Genomic DNA, 9,629 nt, shown 5'->3' with positions numbered 1-9,629 from the left:
GGACTTCCTGCAGGCATTCCGTGGTACTTTTGATGAGCCCGGACGCGCCTCCGCGTCTGCTTCGTCTCTTCTCCGGTTACGTCAGGGGACTCTGACGGTGGGTCAATACGCGATCCGGTTCCGCACCCTGGCCTCAGAACTCGGGTGGAACAACGAGGCCCTAACCGCCGCCTTCTGGGAAGGACTCTCAGGGCGAATTAAAGACGAGCTGGCGGGTCGTGACGTACCGACCACCCTGGATGCCCTGATTGCCCTAGCGACTCGAGTGGACATTCGCTTTCAGGAGCGATCCAAGGAAGTGTCCCGTGAGAGACGTCCAGTACGGCATTCCTCTCCTCCGCAGAAACCCTCCGTACTTCAGTCATCGACAGCTGGGGCTCCCGTCCACGAGCCCATGCAGATCGACCGAGTGCGTCAGTCTGAACAACGTCGAGCAGAGCGGCTCGCCAAGGGTCTCTGCTTTTACTGCGGTGAGGGCACACACCTGCTACGCTCCTGTCCAGAGAGGCCGGGAAACTCCAAAGCCTAGGGTTGGTAGGAGAGGCCACCCTAGGTGCTGGGACTCTCTCTGACCCGGTTACATGGACAGTGCAAGTGACAACGGGAGAGACGCGGTTCACGGCTGATGCCTACCTCGATTCCGGGGCAGCAGGCAATTTCATCCAGCAGGCCACGGTGGACAAGTACCGGGTGCCTGTTATTCCACTCGACAAGCCCCTAGTGATTGCCTCGGTGGATGGGAGACCCCTCTCTGACACCATCTCCTGGATCACCAGGCCGGTCGAACTGCGTATCGGTGCTCTTCACACCGAGAACATCGCTTTCTACGTTCTCCCACACATGTCCCACCAGATCCTGCTGGGACTTCCATGGTTGCGGACACACGAACCATCAGTTATCTGGGGCACTGGCGAAATCACCCGATGGGGCTCTTCGTGTCATGAGAGGTGCCTAAGGTCCATACAACCCATCCGACGACCTCCGGTTCCAGAGAACCTACCGGGGCTGCCCTCGGCCTATTGGTCCTTTGCAGATGTCTTTGATAAAAAGGAATCCGAGGTACTGCCGCCACATCGTCCATACGATTGTGCCATCGACCTGCTCCCAGGAACAACACCACCACGAGGACGCATATATCCTTTATCTCCAGCCGAAACAAGGGCCATGTCTGCTTACATCTCAGAGAGCCTGGCAAGGGGGTTCATTCGGAGATCCTCCTCTCCTGCTGGAGCAGGTTTCTTCTTTGTCAAGAAGAAAGAGGGCGACTTACGCCCATGCATAGACTACCGGGGTCTGAATCAAATCACCGTAAAAAACAAGTACCCTCTGCCGCTCATTCCCGAATTGTTTGACCGGCTTAGAGGAGCTCGTGTGTTCACCAAGCTGGATCTTCGGGGTGCTTACAATCTGGTACGCATCCGCTCTGGTGACGAATGGAAAACCGCGTTCAATACGCGCGATGGACATTATGAATACTGCGTGATGCCCTTCGGCCTGTGTAACGCTCCTGCCGTCTTTCAAGAACTGGTGAACGACGTGTTCCGGGACCTTCTCTACATCTGTGTGGTAGTGTATCTAGATGACATCCTTGTCTTCTCTCCGGACCTCCAAACCCACAGAGAAAACGTACAGCTGGTTCTACAAAGACTGAGAGAGAATCGTCTGTACGCAAAGTATGAGAAGTGTGTCTTTGAGCAGTCTTCTCTCCCCTTTCTGGGGTACATCATCTCTGATACTGGACTGCAGATGGATCCCAAGAAGGTCTCCGCCATTCTCAACTGGCCTCCTCCTTCTGGACTGAAGGCAATCCAACGCTTCCTGGGATTCGCCAACTACTACCGCCAGTTTATCCCTCACTTCTCTGCCTTGACTGCTCCTCTCTCCGCTTTGACTAAGAAGGAGGCTAATCCAAAGGACTGGTCACCTGCGGCTGACGCCGCGTTTGGCTCTCTGAAGCGGGCTTTTGCTTCCTCTCCTGTACTCCACCGTCCGGAGTTAAACCGCCAGTTCACCTTGGAGGTGGATGCCTCCTCCTCAGGAGCCGGAGCAGTGCTCATGCAAAAGTCCTCCTCCGGGAAGATGGTGACTTGCGGATTCTTCTCCAAGGGCTTCTCAGCGCCTGAACGCAACTACACCATCGGTGACCGAGAGCTCTTGGCAGTCAAACTGGCTTTGGAGGAATGGCGCTACCTCCTGGAAGGTGCAGTATACCCCGTGATTATTTACACGGACCACAAGAACTTGGAATACCTACGGTCCGCTCAGCGTCTGAACCCACGGCAAGCCAGGTGGTCCCTATTCTTTGCCAGGTTTGATTTCCAGCTTCATTTCCGACCCGCGGACAAGAATGTACGTGCTGATGCCTTGTCCAGGTCTTTCATGCCCATGGAGCAGGAGGAAGAGACTACCCAACCCATCATTTGTCCTAGTAAAATCATTCCGGTGGCCCCTGTCACCCTGGCCCAGATACCGCCCGGGAAGACCTATGTCTCCGAGGTAGACAGGGAAAAAGTGTTACACTGGGGTCATGCCTCGAAAACAGCCGGTCATGCTGGTCAGAAAAAGACATGGGGTGCGATTGTACGTCATTATTGGTGGCCATCCCTTCGCACGGACGTCGCTGCTTTTGTATCCGCCTGTTCCTCTTGTGCCAGGAACAAGACGCCCAAACACCTCCCATATGGCCGTCTTCTGCCTCTGCCGATACCCTCAGTTCCGTGGCAACACATAGCAATGGACTTTATTACGGACTTGCCATTGTCCTCCGGACACACAGTCATATGGGTCGTGGTGGACCGGTTCTCTAAAATGGCCCATTTCGTCCCTATGGCTGGACTGCCCTCTGCTCAGGAACTCGCGGACGCCTATATACAACACATCTTCCGCTTGCATGGCTTTCCATTACACATCGTATCCGACAGAGGAACTCAGTTCACCTCCCGCTTCTGGAGGGCTCTCTGTAAACATCTGGGAGTGACTCTGGACTTTTCATCTGCATACCATCCTCAGTCTAATGGCCAGGTAGAGAGGGTCAATCAAATCTTGACCTCTTTCTTACGTCACTATGTGAACGCCCATCACGACGACTGGTCCGCTCTTCTTCCTTGGGCTGAATTCTCCCACAACCACCACATCAGTGAGTCGTCCTCCAGCTCTCCCTTCCATGTCGTTTACGGACTTCAGCCTTCCATCCCATTGCCTGTATCCCCTTCTTCGGATGTCCCTGCTGCAGATACAGTAGCCCGTGACTTTGCTACCATTTGGGACTCTGTCAAAGCGTCCCTTGGGCGTGCTTCCCTGCGGATGAAAAGACACGCAGACAAGAAACGTCTGGACCCTCCGTGTTTCTCTCCTGGAGATCTCGTCTGGCTTGCTTCCCAGTACGTCCGCCTGAAGATACCATCATACAAGCTGGGTCCTCACTACATTGGGCCGTTTAAAGTCCTCCACAAGATCAATGAGGTCTCCTACAAGCTACAGCTCCCGGCCACGATGAGGATACCCAACTCATTCCACGTCTCCCTGCTCAAGCCGGTTGTCCTTGGTCCCTTCTCCGCTGCTGCCAGTCCGGCTCCTCCACCTATTGCCGATGACGACATCTATGCGGTAAGGGATATCGTGGCCATGAAGACCGTACGAGGTCGACAGTTCTTCCTGGTGGACTGGGAAGGGTATGGTCCTGAGGATAGGTCCTGGGAGCCCAGGGAGAACGTGGGCACTCCTCTGATCCGTGCCTTCATGTCCCGGTTGCGGGGAGGGGGGCGTGGGGGGGGGGTACTGTCACGCTCCCCGGGTCCTCGGTTCCCCTTCCCGGGTCCTCGGTTCCGCTCCCCGGGTCCTCACCCCCGCTCCCCGGCTCACCTGCCACGCTCCCCGCTCTCCAGCCTCCGGTGCCCGTCCTTCCCAGGCCCCCTGGTCTCCGATCCCGGCGCCCGACGGCTTCCCAGGCCCTAGCCGGCTCCCCTGCGTCCTCCTCTCAGCTTCCTTCCCTGGCTTCTGGCACCCGGGCGGCGCGCATGCGCATTAGGGCGCGCGCGCGGTCACTGACCCTTTCTTAAAGGGCCAGCGTCCATTAACAGGAAATGAGGCTAAACAGGTACAGGGTATAAAGGGGGTTATTGTCCAAGGGGGCGGGGCCTGATCTTCGTGTTTCCTAAGCTAGGAGTCAGGTCTCCTGGTGTATATGTGTATATACTCACCTATCTCTCTTGTAGAGCCGTGCCTGCCTCGCCATCCAGTCCTGCCGTATCCTGAACCCCGAACGCTGTCCATGTGCCATCCTGACAGTCCGCACCATCTCGGATCCCTGCGGTGACCCGTCATCTCGCTCCAAAGGTTCCGGACCCCGCCTGACATCATCTCGGCTTCCGAACCTGAGCTGCGTCACCCGGACTACCACCCGTGACTCCGTGGTCCCAGGGACTTCTCCGCTATACTCGTGTGCACGGACTGTTCTGCTGTTTATAGTGTTCCAGCTACCGGACTCTTTACTACCATCTAGGAGTTCGGCCCAGTGGATCCACCTCCTGGGTCTGCCCGTCCACCTGGCCGTGACACATATGTTGGGAGGATTTTAAAAAAATAAAAAAGTGGACTATTCAGGGAAGCAGAAGGAATGAAATAAGATCAAAAAGTCACCACTTTTAACCTGGTGACAAAAAGTCTTCAACCCTTTTCCAACAAATGGTATACCGATAATTCATGTGGGAAAATGATCACTATGTCAAAAGACAAGGTGATTGGGAAAAGTTGACTGTTGTCCTCGATAGCAGACCTTCTTCCCTTATCGACCATGGGGGCAGTGCCACCCCACTGTCACGGACGTCTTCAAATATTAGGAGAATCATGACAGGTTTGGGCCCTGAGTATCACTTAGCTTTGTGAGATTAAATGTGTTTTCCTTTGTTTTGGTATATTAAGAGTTAATGTCAGTTTTGTTGCCAACAGATTTCTAGCAGTCCATGTCAGGTGCAGCTGCTCTATGACCACGTGCTTCACCTTCAAATAGTGGCAATACCCATCAACCTTTGTTGTTGATAAAAATCCATTCTGTCCTGGCTGCCTAGGTGGAAGGAGCTGCTGGAGGTCTGACCTGAACTCATCAACAGCCCTCACCAAAGTCTCCAATGATCTATTAACAGCAAAATCAAATGGCCACTACTCCCTATTGTTTCTCTTAGATCTCTCAGCTGCTTTTGACACCAGCTCCTCCTCACTATGCTCCACGCTATTGGCCTTAAGGACACAGCTCTCGCCTGGTTCTTCTCCTATCTCTCTGACCACTCCATCATTGTTTCCTTTGCCGGCTCTTACTCCTTTATTCTCCCCCTCACCTTCGGGGTTCCTCAAGTCTCAGTCCTAGGCCCCCTCCTCTTCTATCTATACATCACTCTTATTGGACAAACCATCAGCAGATTTGGTTTCCAGTATCATCTCTATGCTGATGACACCCAATTATACCCATCATCTCCAAACATCACCCCTGCTTTATTACGAAATACCAGGGATTGTCTACTGTCTCCCAAAGCATGTCCTCCCTCTATCTGAAACTGAATCTCTCCAAAAATGAGTTTCTTGTGTTTCCTCCCTCTACTAACCAACCTATTCTCAACATCTTAATTACCTGTGATGATTTCATCATTACTCCCAATCGGCATGCTTGCTGTCTTGGAGTTATAGTTGACTCAGAACTTTCCTTCATTCCCCATATACAGTCACTCACTCGCATATGTCACCTGCATCTTAAAAACATCTTCAGAATTCAACCATTTCTCACCTTCGAAACTGCAAAAACCCTCACTGTCGCTCTTATTCATTCTCGTCTGGACTGTTACAACTCTTTACTGACGGTCTCCCTCTGACCAAACTTTCTCCTCTCCAATCCATCCTGAACGCAGCAGGCAGTGTCGTATTTATGTTCAGCCGCTTCACTGATGCCTCCACCTTGTGCCAGCCATTACACTGGCCACCTATCAGCTACAGAATACAATACAAGCTCATATCTCTCACCCACAAACAACAGCTCTGCACCACCATATATCTCATCCCTCATCTCTATCAACCTACCCACCCCCTCTATTCTGCAGATGATCTTAGACTAACATCCTCCATAATACAAACCTCACACCCCCATCTCCAAGACTTTTCTTGCGCCGTGACAGTTTTCTGGAATGCATCACCCTAAAAAATGTGACTAATATCCAGCCTCCAAGTTTTAAAGCGTGCATTAAAAGCACATCTCTTCAGACAAGATTATCATCATAAATTACTAACCTAAATCTACCCTGTCCCACCTTCTAAATGCTTTTCATAACCTTCTCTCTCCTATTTCTGTCCTCACATCCTCTATACAACCAATAGCATGTAAGTGCACCTAAAGGATTACTGTCTAATGACCGGCTCATTCATCATTATATGAAATCAATAAATTATCATAACGATGGTTGGACCAGATACTACAAGTGTGCTTTACCTTGTGTGTCCCCCTATTTCCCCATAGATTGTAAGCTTGCGAGCAGGGCCCTCATTCCTACTGTAGCTGCTGAACTATGTGCTATTTTGTTTTGTTTGTGTTGTTGTAGATTATAAAGTGCTGCGGAATATGTTGGCGCTATAAAAATTAATTTTATTATTACTGATATTCGTTCACAATGGTTTTTATTTAGTTTAGTTTCAACAATTTACCTGAAAAATCCTCCTGTAATTATTTTACTACCATTTTGTTTTATTCTAGTATATAAAATTATGATTAACTTCAGTTAGTTGCAGGCATTCTGTATTTTTTATTTACTTTTTGCACAGCAACAGCCCCTGTTCTTCCTACCACTATTCTACAGTATAAGTATTCTATAAGTATAAGTATACAGTTCTATTAGTTTATCATACATCTGATAAACCATGGTATTACGCATTTGTACAAGTCGTGTGGTCATCTGCTGGCGCACACCTTCAGCCAGACATGAACAGTGGTTACTTACAAAACCCTCAATCAAATTGGTGCAGTCAGCCTCAGTCATTCTTATGTGCTTTTGCACTGCTTTGCATTCAGCATCTGCTAGATCGATCTTTGATTGGATGACCAATACTTAAGCTAAAGTAATTTATTGTTTTCAAATAGCAACGTAGTGCTGAAACCCAGAACCTGCTAGTGGTTAAAATGCCCCATGTGAACAGTAGGAAACCATTGATTAAGTGAATCAATAATATTGCAAACAGTCATCAGGTTCATGAATTACCACCCACAAATACAGTATTTATTTTTCCCTTTTTATTTTGAATTGATAATTACCAGGTCGTCAAGTGTAAAATTGTTTGAAAAGTAAGAGGTGAATTTCATATACTTTCAATAGCTGAACACAGTAAAAATATAGAAAAAAAAATCCATCACTTACAGTTTTTTCACAAACACTGACTCAATAAGCTTCTAAATGAATAGAATTCCATAAAGTTCCAAAAGGAATTTCTTCCATACGTTTCTCAGGACGGTGCCCTAGTGTATAACAGTTATATTCCTCGGGTGATGGAAAAATTGACTTCATTAAAAAAAAAAATCTAAACGCTGTGCTACAGCACAATGGCAGTAAGTATGCTTCAGTGCCTGTAGGGCACTCTGTACACTTTAGAGATAGCTGAGAATTTAGACTTTAAGGCCCAGTCACACTAAACAACTTACCAGCGATCCCAACAACGATCCAACCTGATAGGGATCGCTGGTAAGTTGCTAGGAGGTTGCTGGTGAGATGTCACACTGCGACGCTCCAGCGATCCCACCACCAACCTGACCTGGCAGGGATCGCTGGAGCGTGGCTACACGAGTTGCTGGTGAGCTCACCAGCAACCAGTGACCAGCCCCAGCCAGCAGCGCCGCGTGGAAGATGCTGCGCTTGGTAACAAAGGTAAATATCGGGTAACGAACCCGATATTTACCTTGGTTACCAGCGCACGCAGCTACACGTGCAGAGAGCAGGAAGCAGAGCACACCGCTTAGCGCTGGCTCCCTGCTCTCCTAGTTACAGCACACATCGGGTTAATTACCCGATGTGTACTCTGCTACATGTGCACAGAGCAGGGAGCCGCGCACACCGCTTAGCGCTGGCTCCTTGCTCTCCTAGTTACAGCACACATCGGGTTAATTACCCGATGTGTACTGCAGCTAAATGTGCACAGAGCACGGAGCAGCGCACACTGCTTAGCGCTGGCTCCCTGCTCTCCTAGTTACAGCACACATTGGGTTAATTACCTGATGTGTGCTGTAGCTACATGTGCACAGAGCAGGGAGCCGCGCACACCGCTTAGTGCTGGCTTCTTGCTCTCCTAGCTACAGTACACATCGGGTTAATTATCCGATGTGTGCTGCAGCTACATGTGCAAGGAGCAGGAGCCGGCACTGACAGTGAGAGCAGAGGAGGCTGGTAACGAAGGTAAATATCGGGTAACCAAGGACAGGGCTTCTTGGTTACCCGATGTTTACTGTGGTTACCAGTGTCCGCAGAAGCCGGCTCCTGCTGCCTGCACATTTAGTTGTTGCTGTCTCGCTGTCACACAAAGCGATGTGTGCTTCACAGCGGGACAGCAACAACTAAAAAATGGCCCAGGACATCCAGCAACAACCAACGACCTCACAGCAGGGGCCAGGTTGTTGCTGGATGTCACTCACAGCAACATCACTAGCAACATCGCTGTTACGTCACAAAAGTTGTTCGTTAGCAGCGATGTTGCTAGCGATGTTGCTTAGTGTGACGGGGCCTTTATTCTCAAGTAATCTAACTACAAGGATCAAGGATGGTCAGTATGTGGTGATCTGAAAATTCTGTCTTTGCTCTTCCGGCTGCAAGAACAATACATGAAGTACACATAATTTTGTGTGAATGGGACAGCCGGGATAGGACTTATCATTGGCAAACATGAAGAGCTTTGCAACCTGGACACAAGAACATAGTTGTGGAATGTTTAGTTGATCCCACTAGAGTTCTCCTGCCACCAATCCACAATAAGCTTGGACTGATGAAGCAGTTTGTGAAAGCGCTACCAGAAGAAGGAGAGACTATTATGTACTTGTATACCAAATTTCAGGGACTGTCCGAAAGCAGAACTGAAGGAAGGCATTTTTGTGGGTCCAATTAGTTGGAATCTCATGAAGGATGACTTGTTTGAAACAAAAATGAAAGCTGTTGGGAAAAAGGCTTGTGATTCTTTTAACCCCTTCATCCCCCTGGCAATTTTTTGTTTTTTCCTCCTCTTCTTCCAAGAGCCATAACTTTTTTACTTTCTGTCAATATAACCATATGAGGACTTGTTGTTTGTGGGATGAGTTGTACTTTTGAAATGGAATCATTAGTTTTACCTAGTTTTACCATATAGTGTACTGAAAAATGGAAACAAAAATCCAAGTGCTGTGAAATTTAAAAAAAAAGTGCAATGGACAAGTGTTTTTATGATCTTTTTTTTTCCGTGTTCACTATATGGTAAAACTGATGTGTCAGCACAAGACTTCACATCGGTATGAGTTCTTTGATACCAAATATGTATAGGTTTACTTTTATCTAAAGGTGTAAAAATAATTCAGGAGTTAGTCTAGAAAAAGAATATCGCTTTTGTCGCCATTTTCTGAGACCTGTAGCATTCTCGTT

The sequence above is a fragment of the Anomaloglossus baeobatrachus genome, chromosome 6 (assembly GCF_048569485.1).
Source record: "Anomaloglossus baeobatrachus isolate aAnoBae1 chromosome 6, aAnoBae1.hap1, whole genome shotgun sequence".
In the NCBI taxonomy this organism is placed as follows: domain Eukaryota; kingdom Metazoa; phylum Chordata; class Amphibia; order Anura; family Aromobatidae; genus Anomaloglossus; species Anomaloglossus baeobatrachus.
Note: the sequence above shows the minus strand (reverse complement) of the source record.